General features: G+C 42.5%; 1 long non-coding RNA gene across 1 annotated transcript; it reads right to left on the bottom strand.

Moving 5' to 3' along the window:
• Positions 1–3,914: 3,914 nt before the first annotated feature.
• LOC131592472 (uncharacterized) lies at positions 3,915–17,652 on the bottom strand. The gene is made up of 3 exons (XR_009280625.1): positions 17,539–17,652; positions 16,323–16,429; positions 3,915–4,294 (listed from the first exon to the last, which is right to left on the bottom strand). It is a non-coding gene; the product is annotated as an uncharacterized LOC131592472 (long non-coding RNA).
• Between the last annotated feature and the right edge of the window lie 811 nt (positions 17,653–18,463).

The raw sequence follows: 18,463 nt of genomic DNA, 5'->3' as shown, positions 1-18,463 counted from the left end.
ACATCACCTAGGAGTTGTGAACTGTCTGTTGTTTAATGAAATCATGCTTTTCCACGGGCTGGTGTCACCAGCTGCCCTCCAAGTGCCACAGCCAGGAATTTCCTAGGATGAAGGAGAAAAGTAAGGTGCCCACCAGATGGTGAATGGTGGACACTGGTAGGGAGGAGTCCTTTTACAGGTTCAGCATTTAAACAGGGTGCAGCTTACAAATCTCCCAAAAAATGAAGTCAGCAAACATTTGGGACCATGTACATGGCAAGGAACAGGTCTGATAGCAGATTTATGCGTGCTGAGTCCATAATCCATGTGCTTTTTGCTTGCACTGCTAATGAACAGAGTCTGTCTCCTTGATGTTACAGTGAGACCTTCTCTGTGTGAGGGAGCGTGATCTTGGAATTGCTGTCATCTCCCATCACTGCATCTGTGGCTGGATGTTAGACAGGAGTGCATGGGAGTTACAGGGGCAATAAAGGAACCTTCTGAGAGACGAGGAACAGAATTACTAGCAGCTCATCATGGCTTTTTATTTGAGCTCTGAGCTAAGTTATTGCAGACAGCAAGACCTTACTGCATGTGCAGCGAAGAAAATTGAGTTATACTTGTCAGAGGACTTTAAATAAATTTGCTATTTTTTTACAGTCCTGATAGTTGTTTGTTCCCTCAGTAATCCCAGGTCTGGTTTTAGTACCCAGACTTAATTTTTGGGAACAGGTCTTATTTTAGCCACAAATACCCAATTTTTGGGGGAGCAGTTTATCTTTTCAGTGTGTGTTTCACTGCCAGTAAGATTTATGTATCTCACAATTCTTTGAAAAGATCCAAATGCAAGAATAGTCCTTGCTTGCAGTTCTAAAATTGAGGTGGGTTAACTGGAAGCAGATGTCATATATCTGATTCTGAGGAATGAAACACTTTACTTTTTAAAAGCTAAAGAAAAATTAGAGTCCTTGTAGATATGGAAAGGAGATAAATAACCAAAGAGGCTTTATGAAAAATAAAAAATATGAGATTATTTATTTACATGAAAGAAAAAATGGTTTCTGTCTAAGGAAGATTAAAGTATTTGCACAAAACTCCTGTTGCACATACCCTTGTGGGAATACAAGGGATAAAGCAATTGTTGGGCCCCCCTATTTTATTCAGATATTTTTTTCACCACAGTTTCTCATGTAATGAATCCTTTAGTCCATTCTGAAGGTTACAGGTGACACACAGAAATTAGATATGTGGGCTCTGTGTAGGAAGGAGATCTGTGCTGGTTCTCCTGGTGAGTGGTCTGAACTGCTGGGCTGAGTTAGGAGTAGCACATCTCTCTGTACGGTGCTGTGTGGCACAGATAATAAATATTTATATGCAAGAGGTATAAAAGTGTCCAGTTTTTCCCAAACTACTCCATAACATTTGTTTGCAAAAAAAGACCTAGGTCATCTTTGGGTCTGAGGGCTCAGGTGCAGTCTGAGATGCAGATGCAGTCAAGTTACTTAAGAAATTTCCATGTGGCATCTGAGGTATGGAAACAGTCTTTGTGTACACCCTGACTCCCTAGCAAATGTGGGATAATTCAATTTAGCTTAGTCTGAAATGATGGAGAATTGCGCTGAATTATCACATCAGTCTGGGCTAACATCTTACGTACTGTTTTTGCAGTTATCTGGGAGCTGAGTTCTGAGAATCAGCCAAGGCTTGAACTTTGGAAGGCTTTGGTACAAAGAACACCTATCTATGAATATCTCTACATATATACACTCAGGGCTTATGGTTTATCCGTCTCTCTGTCTGTCGTGGATTATGTGGAACTCATGTGCCTCTGAAACTCTTATGTTGGCTTTACTCTTCCTGTCTTTCAAGTCTCAGCATTGCCTTCTTGACTGTTGCTGCAGTAGCTGCTGGAAACTCCTGATTTTGGCCAGGATCCCATAGATAATGTACAGACATAGCCCAAAAACTGACTTCTCTCTCAGGACACAAGGAATATGCACTATCCTGGTCTGGATCACTTCTGAGCAGCTCAGGTGCCTAAAGAGGCTTTACTTTATTCTGCCACAGAGCTATCTGCATGTCTGTGGAAGAACTACTAACCTTGATTAATACCTGGGCTTCTTGCCAGCGTAAATGCTGGAGTGTTTGCTGTGACTTCAGATTTGCTGATTAAGCCTAATTTCCAACTGACAGGTAATTTGAAAACACCATAAAGATATGTTCTTTGCAGACTTTCAGCAGACTAAATGGGGGAGAGGGGTTGTTATAAAGCACATCCAACTTCTGCAGTCAGCAGTACTCTGTGATGAATGTCACCATAACCTAGAGAGAAGTAAGATCATGAAATGCATTCATTGCTTCCAACAATTCAGTGCTATCATGGCCTGGAGAGCGCTCAGAGCCAGCTGGTAAAAATTTACATTAAGCAGTGTCAGGCCTTAGATTATCATCTACAGTAAAACAGCTACAAAGAGCATGAAAGTAAGGTGTATGATCTAAATGTTTATCTGCCACTGACAGATGGTATGACATGTTAAATCTGGGATCATCATGGATTTTTGATTATCAGTCCAGTGTTGAACCTATTACTATTGATACTGTTCTTACCTTCCACAGGAAATTAATCAAAAAGGAAGTCCAGGAAGCCAAAAGATGACAGAAATAAAGCAGTAGAAAAAAAAATGACCCGAGGTCCTATTTTCAATCTAATAACCCAGCTGTGGGCAGGATATGCAAAGCAAAGGTAGTGCCAAGAATGTGCCTAACTAACTGCTTTTGGCCAGTTGCGAGTTTAATGCAGTATGTTGTGTACCTCTTCCCCCCCCACATACTGTCAAATGGATAACTTTTACAACTGCAGTTATATAACTCTCCTGTGCAATGACACAGGATAGCAAAGATGGTCTAGTGCAATTTTTGGATGATCTAATGAAAAGACTGCTGGCATGTAGGGAAATTGTAATGTCAGGGTTTTATTTTCCAGATCTTTCTTCCTCTAGTGAGTTGCAGTTTGATTGTGACAAGTTGCTGGAATTCTTCACCAGCGGCTCTGATTTCTTTATTGAAGCCAACTCATTCTGTCATCAGTCAAAAATATTATCTGTAATTTTTTTTATAATAAAATAAATTTTCTAATAATTTTAGTGATTTGAGTCAAACTAACAAAAGTATCCCACTTATCCTCAGTCTAGCATGAGCAGCAGCCATGAAAAGTATTCCACACCATTTCCTCTAGGTACCTGGCCCTGCCTTAGAAGCTCTGATGACAAAGTAATTTTTTACCTGTCAGTAAGCTGCTTTAGAATTTTTGCAGAGGAGAAGAGCAAAATATTAACCACAAGTCTGGTGGTTTTGTGATTTTGTCTTTGTCATTGCAGAGGAGATGAACTGACTCATGACTGTGGAATAACTACCACAGACAGCACTGCAGGGTCCTTGTTCAGGCTGTCTTCTCTTTTGTGACCGCTCAGCAGATACTGGTGTCAACTCAGGATGCAGTACATTTAATTTAACAGCTGCCATGCCAAAAATAAGATGGATAAATGTGCAGAAAAGCTAAAGACCAAACTGACTACCATCCTTTTCTCTTTCCAATAGATGGCAGCAATTCTCTTTCCAGATCATCATCAGTTGAACAGGTCAGGAGCTCCAGAATACCAGAGTTTAAAAATACAGGCATCTTTGCCCTTTTCTTTTACTCTTTCTGAGTGTGAAATTTGCACCAAGAAGACAGTGGACTGAAAAAATGTCTGAAGCCCTTGTAATGTGGCAGTGCTGCCAAGTACAGCCATGCCAGGAAAACACAGGCAGATCAATGAGCAAACACGACCCAGGGCTCAGAGGTGGGGGAGGGAGGTTTACTTTTGCCTCAGGATGATCAAAAGTAAAAGTGGGACTATTTTAGGGTTTAACTGAGAAGGAATTGGAGAGCCATGGAAGAAGGGAATGTAATGTGAGGATTCCAGGTCAGATGGAGAAGTCTTGGACAGCCAAGGAGGAATGACAGTGCAACTTGTAGAGGAAGAATCACACACAGTGGACTGTCCAACACAGCAGGCTCCCCTTGCAAGAAGTGACTTCTTAATGTTTGTATAAATCTTCAATAGGAAATTTAACATGAATGGACTTGAGGAAGCCTCTCTTCAGAAAGTACTGTGGCAAAGATCTCTCACAGATAAGAATGTTTCCTTTATCCTGTAATGCATTGGTGTTTGTCATTAGAAGAGAACAGCTCCATACCACCAAGTGGGCCATGGGGAGGGATGAGCCAGGCTCCCATCATACATTATGACATAAAGAATGCATTGCTTCCTGGCTGCAAAGAGATGGTCAAAAGAAAAATATTTAGGTGTAACGTTGTTTTAAATGTAAAAAAAGCATTACATTATTTTTAAAACATTATTTTAAAAAAACATATCTCTCAACTATAGCCTGGAAGAAAATGAGTTCTTCCTCAATTTTATCACTTAAATCCTTTTTTAAAATATCTGTCTAATGTTTTCAGTCATACATGCCCCTTCTTTTCTCTTTACCTCAAATGTCTTGCTAGGATTTTTGGTTGAAGAGCTCTTCGACTCCACAAGCTGCTTTCCTGCTAAATGTGGAAAATGTCATTCTAGTGGGTTGTGTAATTGCACTCATCACTCTTTCTCTTTTACACAATCTGGAGGAGGGAAATAGTGCTATCCCAGTGAACTGAGCTGCACTGGTATTTTTGATGGGATGCAGCAAAGACAAACCACTAAAAGGAAAATTCCAGAATTTTATGGACGTTGTTACAGTATAGTGTTTCCCAATAAGACACGCCAAATCACAGTCTTGATAGGACCTAACTGGATTTTTTTTCTAGAGCGTCTTCCAGGCCTACAAGCCATGAACTTTCAACAGTTCTCCATGGGACCATATCCTCATCTTGCTCTTGAGATACTGTGGTTTCTGCTGGGTGGAAGTGAAGTTTGCAAGCACATGTCATAAATTGCAGTATTCCCCTGATAATTTAAGAGATATTCTCATGTTGAAGCCTTGGCTTGTCTCTGTGATGACTGTAGGAATACCCCAGCATACCTGGGAATGAATATAACTGCTGCAAGGAGGCTTTGATTGCAGTTTGTATGGTGTTTAAGCCTCTTTGAGACAACACTGCCATTGAACAGACAACCAGATCAGAGTGGATCAGGCCAGAGGTTTTTAACCTGGATCAGTTTTTACCTAAAAGAATTTCACTTGTGCTGACTCAAAACATGCTCACATGGTTAAGGTAGAAGGCTGGGGAGAAATAGCCTTTGGGCCTGTTGGAACAGGTCCAGAGGAAGACCATGACAATTAACAAAGGGCTGAAGCACCTCTCCTGTGAAGACAGGCTAAAAGAGTTGGAGTTGTTCAGCTTGGAGAGGAAAAGGCTCTGGGAGACCTTATTGAAGCATTTCAATACTGAAAGGGGGCTTGTAATAACGATGGAGAGAGACTTTTTAACAGGACTAGTAGCAACAAGATAAAGGAAAACAGTTTTAAAATGAAAGAGGGTAGGTTTAGAATGTACATAAGAGTATTTTTGCAAGGAGGGTGATGAAAATGGGCCCAAGTCGACCAGAAAAGCTATGGATGGATGCTCAATTTCTGGAAGTATTCAAGGCCGGGTTGGATGGGGCTTTGAGAAGCCTGATCTAGTGGAAGGTGTTCCTGCCCATGGCACTGGGAGACCAGTGGATACTGGGAATAATTTGGTTTGCAAGAAAAGGTAGAGAAGGAGAATTTTTCTGAGGCTATTTGAGGCAGTAAACTCAGACTGAAATTTTGTGAGAAAACAAAGTGCTTTTCAGGCAGCTGAGGGCGCTAAGCACTTCTGAAGTGAGGTTTGCGTTCTGCAGGTTTGGGCTTTAAAGTTACAGCACTAAAATGCTCTAACCACACATAGCACTGCTGGTGAGCAATGCCTGGGATGGGGCTCAGGGTCCAGCATAACCAATAGCTGAAAAATGACGAACCCAGAGCTGGTTAAATAACTGCTTATGTGCTTCAGTACAAGCATAAATTTATTGCCTTGATTTTAATGGCACCTTGAAAGAACTCTGATCACTGATTTCCCCTTCTGAAGCAGCAGGGTTTTGTTTATTTATTGCAATTTCAAGTAGCACCATAGAAATAGAACCAGAGAAAAATGTTAGGCTCATATACCTGTGTATTTGTGATTCTGGTTATCTTCTGTCAGTTTTCTCTCATCCTGGTTTTATCATTATCACAGATATGCTTCTTTGCATGACACACCTTTGCCAGAACCACCCCCTATAGCTGTCCCAAATGTCCCAAGAAATGTCCTTTCCTGTGGTGGAATCTGCATTTTGGGGCGTCTGTTCAGGTATGGAAAAAAGACACAGTAATTTTGTTCCACCCAGACTATGATGCATGATTCTTTTTAGGGATTTTTAATATAAATCAGATTTCTCTAGATTCTCATTTATCTTGCATTGATTTCTCTAGCTTATTCAAGCTTCTTAAAATTGTTCAGTGGTTTTTGTTTGTTCACCACTTTTTATTAGCAAATCCTTAATTCCTTAGTGCTTCTAAAGCTTCTTAGGACACAAAACAATGTGTCTGATTTGTTAACTCTTATTATTACCTCTAGTGGTATGAATAAAAATTAGTTTACTTTGACGAAATACACTTAATACATGCACTTACTTTATTAAAGTCAAATAATTACTGCAACTAAAGTATTTCTTAGTTGGATACTTCATGTCTTTAGAAGAGAGGTTAATCTACTTATTGTGGCAGTCATTTCTGTAATTTTTTCAGCTGTAAAGGGACATCTTGGCTTAGAAAGTTAAGGATTTTTGAGTCAGCCTTGTTTTCATCCACAGAAACTTTGATCTGCATTTTCAAGTACTGGTAATTAAATTAAAGGACCTGTGACTTGCAAGGCTATTTGACATTGGGCATGTAACTAATCTCTCTTGGGTACACGTGTGCATGGTGATAAATGTCTTAATTTAGGGTTTGTGTATGACAATGTGGCTATGATGGTGTCTCCTAACTTGAGCTGTGCAGAGCCTCAAGGCATGGCCGGGGCCACCATTTTTTGTTCAGGTGCCCTGGCACCCAAGGCTCTACATTGTGTCATGGAACAAATGTCTTCCTCTTTGTCTTCTGTGACCACACAGCCAGGCTGCAGCTGGCATGAGAGACCTTTGGGAGGGATCTTCTGTTCATCCCTGAGCACAGGACTTGGCTCTTGAGCTACTGAGTGCCTCGGTTTCCCTGCTGAGGGATGAAGCACAGAGAAATGATTCTGAAGAGAAATGGTAGAGCATGTTTCCCTTGTCCCATTACACTCTTCACTGAGAAAACATAATGTCTCAGAACTCATAATGTGGGATTCCCAACCCATCTAAGCATTTCCAATAATATAAGAAATGCCTTTGGCAACATACAAATTCCTCATGGTAGAGCCAGGCAGCACAGGGACCATCTATTTTCTCCACATGAGGAAGTACCTAGGTATTAAAGGGAGAGATATCCAGAAATCAAGTCCAGCTGCCTGATGAGATTCAGACTGATACCCAGATGTCAAATGGTTGAATCCATGTTGCTGCCTGTCAGATCTGCTGGGGGTGACTCAAAGTGGATTTCTCAAGGGGTAGCCTGTGGGTGTTCCCAGTGGCAAGTGATCTCTCTTGGACGTCTCCTACTTAACATATTGTCTATCTTTGGCCTTTGGATGCTCTAGGCAGTACTACAACTGTCAGACCCAGTGGCTGTTTGAAGAACATGGACCTCTGGGCACGTCAGTGTCTCACAGGTGTGACCCATGAGGTCTGTGGGATTCAACAGCACGAGACAGAGGCATTTTATCCCTCCTGCCAGCCTTTCTGCCTCCCTCTGCAACTTTGATCTTCTCTCCCCAGCCAGGAGCAGACCCGGGTGGGGTTGATGGCTGGAGGCTCTGTAACCAGCTTCTCCACTGGAGGCAGACTGTGCTTCCTGAATCAGGCAGCCTTAATGGCAAGTCGGGGAGGGGATGGATGCCACAGACAGACACCACTCTAAATCCCTGCTGCTCCCTAAAGTGACATCCAGCCAAGGAATAAAGCAGATGAGGGAGCAGACCTTATAATCAGGTTTACAATTTGAGCAATTAATATCATAACTGCAATAAGCTAGTTACAGAGATGGGAACAAGCTGGTGTCATAGAAAGCCAGCTATAAAAAATATGTTTCTAGATTTGCTGAGTTCTGTGAGGACAGGGAAACAGCCTATTAAAATATCTTATTAACACACAGGTTGTAGCCTCAAAACTGCTGCTTGCTGTATATGTATTTTATTTTTCCTCTCATTTTCACTTGTTTCTTTGCTGTCTTATGTAAAGGGATATTGTTTTATTTGGGTAGATTATTGGATAATGTAGTGTACAGGAGGTAAACACTTGTGGTTACTTCTATTTCCCCAGCTCCCTCAAAGTGAACAGGACATGATGCAGGCCCAGACAGGAACCCAGGCAGTTTCTTTGCAGTAATTCCTATCATAGAATCATAGAATATCCTAAGTTGGAAGGGGCCCACAGGGACCATCAAGTCCAGATCCTGGCCCCACGCAGGACAAGCCCAAGAATCCCACCATGTGTCTGAGTGTTGTCCAAGCACTTCTTGAACTCAGATAGGCTTGGTGTTGTGACCACTTCCCTTGGGAGCCTGTGCCCAAGCACCCTCTTGGTATCGTGTTTTCTGTCTCACTTGCAGCCACCTCTTCTTATTTCTCTGTTTTCCCCCAGCTACCTGATTTTTTTGGTTGGCCATTAGGTTAGAGGGTACAAAGGAGAAAGGGTACATGGCCTCAACTCTGTGCTGAAGAGAAAGAAAAGTCAGTCTAGTGCTTAAATTACATCACAACTTCTGTCTATCAATTTATTCAAGAGACAATGAAAGGGGAAGTAAATTTAAAAATTTTTAGGCAGTTTCTCTCACTGAAGGGTTAGGATACTATGAAGATATTATTAGTTAGACTATTACATTATTTTTTCCTTATGCATTTATTAGCCTTGCAATGTCAGAGTAGGGTTCAAGTGACAGAGTTCCTGTCCAGGTCCCATTGCTTTGGTTTAGCCTATCATTCTTCAGGAAAAGGACCTGTGACAAAATCTAAATCAAGCCCAATGTCAAACATCACTAATATCAGATATCACTGCCACTATTCCCAACAAGATTTCCATTTAAGAGATTGTTTCTATTTTCAGTTTTTCTGTAGTGTATCACTGTAGGGTCTGAGCTGCCCCTGATGCTGTAGTAAAAAGCCTATAGATCTATACACAACCTGTTCTGATTTCTGTAAGTTTTTTTTCTTGGCCTGATAACTTTCCCTTTGAAACCATCCCTTTTTTTTATAGGCTGTGCTCTGGGTGGGGATTTAATACAAATCTCTTTAAAAGCCCCAGTAGTTGCTCCTTGAGGCCAAGTCTGAGCTGAACACAAGTGCTGCTGAATCACAGCTGGACATAGTGAGTTTTGGCACCAATAGTGTGTTCCAGAGTAGAGAGAAAATATGGGAAGGCGCTTTAGGGTCCTGGAGGATTTTTGTCTAGGATTTGTGAACTTAGTGCTGGGGCAGGGGAGCTCAGGAAGGTAAACTTCTTAAGAGGCATTTTCTCTTCTTTATTCTTTGCAAGCAAAGGGCCATCTAAGATTTTGGGCTGCCTGAGAGTGTAACCAGTAAAGTGCATTTTGGGATTGAGCAGGGGAAGATTGTGTCTGAGAGTGAGAGCTGGGTTAATATATTACTTTTTTTTTTTCCTTTGTAAACTCTTCAGTGTGATATCTCTACATATGAAATCTCAAAGAGCTTCCTAGATTACAGCCAGCTCCCATAGAAGTATCATTTGCCCAAACCATTACCCCAGAAACATCTCATCCTTGAACCTGGGAAAAAAGAATAATGTTGAGTGAATGTAACTAGGGGAATTTGAGAGAGAAAAAATAATTTCTAAGGAAATTATTTTCTAAGGAAAAGATTAATATATTTCAAGGACCACTCGGATTTCAGATGACTGAACTGTGTTGGAAAAATGTGCTGTTTTCTCCTTGTTCCTGTGCTTGCCACTTTCATTTTTCAGCACTTGTTCGCCACTAAGCTCAGGGAGGCAAAATCAATAGTGTTCCGACATTAATAATTGAGCAAAGTAGGCAGCCAGCTGAGTAAACCCCATCTCACTTGAAATCAGAGCAGTTACTCCTGGCTTGAGCTAATGTATCTGAGAATTAGGTACAGGCTGAGGAAGAAAATGGGATAAAACCACCAAAATAAAATAAAAAAGCCAAACAGCTGGCTCCCCCCTGTGCTGTGCTGTCGTGATTCTCTCCAAAGGAGTGGTAGAAGTGAATAAGGCTTGCTCTCTTGAATCATTCTGTATCGGGATGCAATCAGGCAGAATGGTTTGAAAGCATCTTTAGTTTGTAGGAATGAACTCTCCAGGGGTCTGAGTGCTATTTCCAGGTTTCATCCTAAAGCATAAATCATGTACTTATTGAGAGCTGATCGTATAAAGTACACAAAGAATAAAAGAGTCTGAGCTTTTAACTTGGGGAGTGGAAAAAAAGAAAAAAGGCAAAAAGCACACTACTGGAAATGTTTCTGAAGGGCATTTGGATACTCTCACAATTCAGGGTGAGAACCCCACTAGAATGTGATGCTCCACAACACCCTCTCACTGAAATGCTGCCATTTCTGGAAAAGACTGCAATAAACTCCAAACACTCCTAGTGAAATTACACAGTGCTTAAGGGACATGGTCTTTTAATCCCAGCAAACCATTCAGCAGTAGGATCTCACATTACATTGTCATACCACCCTGGTGGCTTCTGCAATTTATAGGCGAAAGTTGCCTACATGATGTCTTCTTTGAAAGTACTGGGTTTGGGAATCTCTAGATCAAACCTGCTCATAAATATTGAGAAGAGGGGTCTTCTCTGAGGGATAGTCTTGTTTTAATGGGGCAGAACATCAGTAAAGACATAAATCATATCTGAGACAGCAGGATATAGCTGGCAAAGGAATTCAATGAGGATTAATGCCAAGGTGTCAGCAATCCAGGAGATGCATGATAGCATCACTGCAGAGCCAAAAGATAAAAAATACCATGTCAAGTTTTCCTTTCTTTCAGGGAATCTCCTGGGTTCCTTTTGCAGTGTGTCTAGGAAAAGTGCTCTGAATCCTAAGTAGTGTGAGGAGGCAGACAGCCTGAATTAAAGGTGTTAAAATATTGGCAAGGGATGGGAGCATCCACAAGGACAACACTCTGGGGTGGTGCTGAACACTCACTGCATCAGGGCTGTTAGGTGGCGTTGAGGATGAGCCATGTGATGCACCAAGTTATCCCATTGACACTTGCATGCCATTTCTGCAAGGAGCAAAAACTGCCTGTCATCTCTGTAAAGGGGAAGAATCAAGAAAACATTATGAACTGATGCTTGGGGGAATCCTACTGCTGTGTATCAAAGTGTCCTTTAAAAGGATGACACAAACTCCAGATGGGGACCCAGTTTGTTATTTGGATGAAGCCTGTAGGAGTGAGTTTACGAAAAGCTCAGCTAGGGCTGCATTTCAGCAGGGTGGAGTTTGTAGCTTTTCTCCCAAACAGCAGAACAAGATCAAAGCCTTTTATTTGTATGGCTTGCAATGTGGTTTTTTATTATTTCTTTTCAATGGCCTGTGACACAACAAGAGTTGTGGCACGAAGAGATTATGATATCCAGAGGCAAATGAAACTAAAGCTTTTCTAGATAGGACCCATCAGTATCTTCTCTCCGAGCTCTATCTTTTGCCTTTGGCTTTCTGTGCAGCAGTTGGCAGCATGTGTAAATCCAGAAAAACCTTGCAGAGCCAGGGGAAACCCAGGAGGCAATTAATTCATCTTGAAACAGCACAGCCTAAACAGTCACCAGTGACCTGAACTGTGTATACAGACAGTTTAGGTAATTGTGCTGCCAACTTGCCATCAGTCATCCATAAATGGCTGGATTTTTATGAATAATTTTTTTGCAGTGAGCAGCACATATTGTCATTAAATATGTCAGTGAAGGAGCAATTGCATAGCTCTCAGCTGCAGCAACCACTTCTGGTCTTGTGGGTGCTGCCCATCACCCTTTGAGACCAAGGTGGCTCCAGCAGAGACCACTAGTTTGAACAAAAAATTCCAACCATGAACTCAAGGGCCATAGGAAAGAAAAGTAGAGGCTTGTTTATCCCTGATGATCCACTTGCATGTGTGCAGCCTGGAGGTGTACAGCTGGAAAGAAAAATAAGACCATATAGCATGATTCAGCTTATCCCAAACAAAGATTAGGGGCAAGGAATTCCTATGTGAGCAGAGGGAAGGTTTGCAGGGAATTTCCCTTGGCTGCCTTTCAAAGTTCTGGCTGCTGCATATTGACCTGTGAGGCATTTGTTTAGTTTGGCTTTTATTTTCTTTTTCTTCCTTTTTTTTTTTTTTTTTTTTTCTTTTTCCCTTTCCTTTTCAGTTCTTGTCTGTTTTGTTTCTGAAAGAATGACATCCTGGCCCCTCATATTTCTGGAGGCAACACACACATTCCTTGCAACTCTGTGTTACCAAGAGGACAGAAAATATTGTTCATAATTACACATGATCTGATCATTCCAGCATTTCAACCTCTTCCCAGAAGTTTTATTATAATAATTGATTTATCTGGCATCTACTTACAGCTCTAGGCATTTTCCCAAATCTTTAAACACACAGTTAGCAGCTCTTAACATTTCACTGCTGTATTTCTTTTCCTCAATTTGCTAGCTATCAATCCTTTGCTAGTAGTCTTTCCTGCAACATGAGTTTTATTCATGTAGTCCCCATTACTATATAGTATCATCATATTCCAGGATCTCTTCACCACAGCGTTGTGATCAAAGAAAATGGTGTTATCCCTAGTTACAAATGAGAATCTGGGGTACAGTGGGACTTTTGGTGACTTGCCCAAAATGTCACAGAGGCAGGAAGGAGAATTACACTCTGGTGTCCTGACTCCAGCTCCTGCTAGACCAGTTAGGTTTTACTGTCTTACAATGCATTTCTCTTTCAGAAAATATTCTGCAATTTCCAGTATGTGCAGAACTCATCATGTTCTCAAATGCCTTTAAGGAAAGATGAACCAAGAGGGAAGCAATCTTAAGAACTAAGGATTCCTCTTGGGAAACTGTCTTCTAGCTTCTGGATATTGGGCAGAAAAAGATCTTTTGCTTAAGAGACATTTGAACTCTGATCTAAATTGTGGAGTATTAATCATATAATATGTTCATCATATCTGTATATGATTGCACTTGTCCATAATATGTTTCTTCAATCTCAGAGGGATGTAAGAGAGATGATCACAAATAATGCTGGGTTTCAACAGCCAACCCAAGTCACATTAAAAACGTCTGTTTTAGCCTCCTGTTTGTTTCAGTGAGGGTTGGTCGATCACTGAAATGAGAAACTCCAATCACAATCCAGCACAACTCTTGGTGTGATTCTGTGTGATCTCTCAGTCACCACAAAAGGAGCAGAGCTGTGCATTAGCCTGGACTGCATGTCCCCAGGAAAAAACTGCAATGGTGGAATTCATCCTACCTCTGTCATTGCATATTAATTGTAGAGGTTGCTGAAATTCCACAAATTCTCACTTTTCATCTGTTTAAACTCATCCCCATGTAATGCCCTTGACACAAGTCACAAGACACACAGGAATCCTGTCTGAGCATAGGCCACCTGTGCCTTGCTTGTTGGAATGGGAGTAACAGCCCAGAAAACAAAGCTGCTGATGGAGATGCCAAAATCGTGCTCTTTGTCAGACAGAAACTGAGTCAAAAATCAGGTTTCAAACTATGCAGAACTTGGCCAAACCTTACTGTTAATTTGGCTTCCAGCACAAGCAGCGCAGCACTGTAATACAAAACTCCCTTGGTGGGTAAACCATTTTCCACATCCGATCGGCTTATAGCTGAGTAGGATTAGAGATGTCCTGGTGTGGGCAGCTTTCTCCAATGTCAGAGCAAGAGATGGGGCTCCTGGCTCAGCACCCTGAGTCCTGCTGTGATTGAGTGTGAGAAAGTGGTGAGCAATCTGGGGTCTCCAGTCCCATCAGGTCCTGAGACTGTCACAGGAGGGAAATAGTCACCAATGCCATCGCGACTGGAGAGAGCAGCTTGCCAGACTTAGACAGGGTGACTAGTGGTACTCAACAATGTCCTAAATAATTTCACTGCATTTACTCCAAATATACTTTTACCAATTTACTGGGCAAAGACTTAAAACAGACAAGTGAACAACAACATAAAAAAACCCCGAACAAACAAACAAAAACAGCCCCAAAAGAAGAATAAAAAGGACTTCAAAACATTTCACTTACATTAATTAAGCTATATGTCTATGTCAGTCTGTGTCAGCCAACAGATATTCAGCAATCCTTATCTCTACACCGTTGAGCCTGATAAAGGCCTAATTGCCTGAGAAATGTACAGCCCTTGGGACTGCAGTGGCAAAAGCAATTTCCTTCTGCACAATGGAGCCTTAAGGAAAACACCTCCTGCTTAATGAGAGCATGGAAGATTAAGGGACAAAGGTAGGGGTGTGGAGCTGGGCTGCAGCCAGACAGGGTCTGCGTGGGATGGCTGGGGGCAGGAGGAGCCCCAGGCAGAGCAGGAGGTGCCTGTGCCGTTCCTGCTGGTGTGAGGGGCCCTGCAGCATGCCCCAAATCCAGGTGCCACCGAGGGGCAGCCCCTGCCTCCAGGTGCTGTCGGTCCTGCTGGGTGCAACCAGAGCACTGCCAGCAAAGATGAATTCAGCCCCCACGGCTGCCATCACTTGCCTGAGCAAGATCTGGCCACTTGTTGCAGAAGCGTTTGGAAGTGAAAGGACTGAGGACAGAAAAAAGTGTTTGTAACAACAATGTTCCTTTGTTGCAAGTTAAAGAGCCAAGTTTAATGCAGGATGCAAAGCTGACCCTGGGGTGAAACATCACTGAGTGTCCTCAGAAGCTGCCCTCCCACACATGAGCCAAACTCAGAAAAATCCTTGATCCACTAGTGTTTAAAAGTGAGAGAGAGGGGGAAAAGCCCTACAAATTGTTCTAGAGAGCGAATAAAACAGCAGACACAACAAAGAGAGATTAATGCGGATTTTGCAGATACTGATGAGGGACAATTTCCCCGTTTCCTTTTTCATTTAGAAACAAGATTTCATGGACATAGAGATAGTTCTGGAAGAGCTAATGAAGCATAAAGCTGAGTGAAAGGCACCATGCTCAGGGGGCTGCTCACAACCCACAAAAAAAGGTTTTCTCCCTTTTTTTCTCCTCACAATTAAAAAAAAGAGGGCTTAACACCTCTACTTGCTTTACTCTGCCATTTTTCACATTTGTAGTTGTTCTCAGGGGAATCAAAGTGACAGATTTATGCAAAGCTACAGTTTGGATCTTTTCTTGCCCTGGAGTAAGGCTTTTATCCAAGCTTTTCTTTCCCCCTTCATGAAGGGATGATGAAGAGGAAGAATGCATCACACTTAAAAACAGCAAAGAAAAAAAATCTTTCCCAGCTGTTTCTAGCAGCTGAGATATATTTAATCCAAACTAGAGATTAACATGCACCTCTGTGGAAGAGATATTTCCCTTCCCCCTGTGGTTGTTATCACCTGTGTAGCAGACAGGGCTTGGAGATGAATTTAGCAGCAAACTCATGGTGAGAGGACAGAGGGCTGCAATGGGAAAGCTGTGAGCAAATGACTTTGTGCTCTTATTCCCAGAAATTCCTGCTGTCGATTGACTCTCCAAGTAAGGTGGACAACTTCATTGGGCTGTCTACATTATGAATGCCATTTCTAAGTGCTTCAGAACCTCAGGTTTGCCTTTGCCCAGCTCCAGCAAATCTCTGTACTGCAGGGTTTTTAGCAGGATATCTGCAAAAAGCAGCTCTTCTCTAACTGTTGCATTGGAGATGGGATGAACAGAGGAGGTCTCTCCCTCTGTCTCAGTGCTACGTGCACATAGATGCAAATGAATAATGGTAAATTTTCAGTAGCACAAAAACTCCTGCTGTCTCTTCAGGGCACTGAGCCATGAGCAACAGTTTGAAATGTGCCCTCCTAGTGAGCACTTACGTTTTATCTTCACTGCTCAGTGTGCAAATGTCCTGAAATCCCATCCTTGAATCTGTAACAATTTGAGAGGCAGAACTTGGGAGGCAGAAGTATTAACACCCATATGGACTTTCCTGTGGTGCTTGTCTCCATTTTATCTGAGTGCCATAAAGAGGTTAATGGATGTGAATTCACAATCCCTTTATGAAGTAAGAAGCTGGTACCCAAGTGACCTACCTTGGCATTTTTGTCCCCAAATCTTATCCTTCCAGTCAATCTCTTTCTCCATCCCCATGTTTCAGCCAGATATGAAAGTCTTGCCTCTACTCATAGGAAGAAGTCTCCTACACAAGAAAAAAAAAGGCGTTACTCTTTAGACTGCCCTGGTGAAGAGACCATTGAAATCTTTTCTACAGAAATCTCACTCCAGATAAGCATATAAAATGTGATATTTCAGCCCAAACAATCCAAGGAGGAGCCGGGCAGCTCTGCTGATGGGCCATATAATCCAGCAAATAATTTGCTTTGGCTGCTGCTGCTGGACCTTGTATCCTTCACTGGCTCCAACAGCACCTGTTTTGTACATATGTCCCCAGCCCCTGAAATGGTGGCCAGGGGACAGCTGTCCTGGCCTTGACATACGATGTGAATTAGCCAGCCTTGCACTGGCTGCTGTGTGTGTGCGAATGCAACGATCCCTGCACAGCAGCACAGCCAGCTGCCTCTGCCACTGGGTCATCAGCACTTGTGTGGGTGAGTTTCAGCAGAGGCAGGTTCTGAACTTCTCATTGCCAAGGAATTTGGGACAAGGACTAAATTACCAATAGGAACCCATCAGCAGCATTGCCCTCATCACAAGCATTCAAGTGAATCCTTCATGAATATTGGTGGCATTGCTGACCCAGCTCCAGAGAAAAGAAATTCCCCTTAGGACAGTTGTGCTCAGCACCAAGCCAGCTGATTGCCATGAGGAGAGGAGGATTCTCTATGAGGGAGCTGGATCAGAGCCCATTTCATTGCCTTAGCCATGTGCTTGGGTTCACTCACCGGGTTAAGTGCAGCCTTTTTATCATTTGCAAAAGGTAATATTTAAAATTCAAAGAAACCCCCTGCACAATGGTGAGGGGATGTGCTTTCATGTCAGTTGATCTGTGGATAGAGCTCTATTCTACAGCATAGCAGAGAAGAATAAGACCTACTTAAGGCAGAAAAATACAAAGCCCATATGGTAATAGAGCAGGGCCTTGACCCATTTTGTGAGTTCTTTTCTAGGTTGTTTAATGCCCTCTCAGCAGCAGTTAAAGAGAGAAACTTCCTGCCTGGCAGTTGGGGAATGATGGTTTGTGGGGAGTGGGCACTTCTCATGTGAGTGTTACTGGAAGTTGGTGGGAAGGTTATGACCCTGCACTGTCAGGACACGGCTTATAAGGCCACCCCAGACAAGAAAACTCACCTCTCTCCTCTTGGTACTTCATTTAAAATGGTCCAGAAATTGAAGTAGGTGAGGGAATGCCCATGAGAAAAAAGGTTTGGAGGTGATGGTGGGGTTGTGATGGGGCAGGCTCAGCAGCTCCCTGGCTCCAGGAGGGTCAGGAGAACAGGAAGCACCTGAGAGAGGGCATGAGGCAGGACATGACACTCAGACTAAGCACAGCTTTCTGCAGGACAAGAGGCAATGCAAACTGGCCAGTGTGAGAGTGAAAGCTGGTGTTACAGAGGGTCTGACAACTCCTGTGGGGATGTACATCTTTCTCTGATGGGACAAATCCAATTGGTGGCCATGTTAAAAAAAAAAAAAGGCTTAGGGTTCTCATTTTCCTCCCTTTTCCTCATTTCCCTTCCTTTCTTGTCCTTATTTCTCTGGTTTTACTATATACTGTTCAATTGGTTAATTTAATTCTTTCATTTGTTCCTTCTTTGCTTAAAATTTTCCTTGACAAGCTACTTCCCTTACTGTCTTTTTCTTCCTGTCCTGAGTCTCTTTCTCCCACTTCCTCTGCTTTTTCCCCACTGTCTTTAACTTTCTCTTGGGCTCTGCATCCCTGTGTCTGCCTCATCCCTCATTATTTCCTACCCCTTCATCTGTGGGGTTTCCTGAGGTGCAGAGGCACTTCTAACCCTATGGCAGTCTACAGTAATCCATCACTCAGTAATCTGTGCTGCCTTGCCCCTCTTTGCCACAAGTCTTCCCCTCCAGATGTGCATACGCATCTGTACATAAGGCACACACAGCCCCAGAGCCAGGAGATTGAAGTCAGACCCAGTTCAAAGAAATGCCAGTTTCTGTGGGATTACCCACTCCAAATCCAGATCTCATTGGGTGTTGAATGAGATGTGGGATGGGAAACAGTTGTTTTCCTCACCCCATCCCAGGAATA

The sequence above is a fragment of the Poecile atricapillus genome, chromosome W, assembly GCF_030490865.1.
Source record: "Poecile atricapillus isolate bPoeAtr1 chromosome W, bPoeAtr1.hap1, whole genome shotgun sequence".
Classification (NCBI taxonomy): Eukaryota; Metazoa; Chordata; class Aves; order Passeriformes; family Paridae; genus Poecile; species Poecile atricapillus.
Note: the sequence above shows the minus strand (reverse complement) of the source record. Positions and strands in the feature narration are given on the sequence as shown.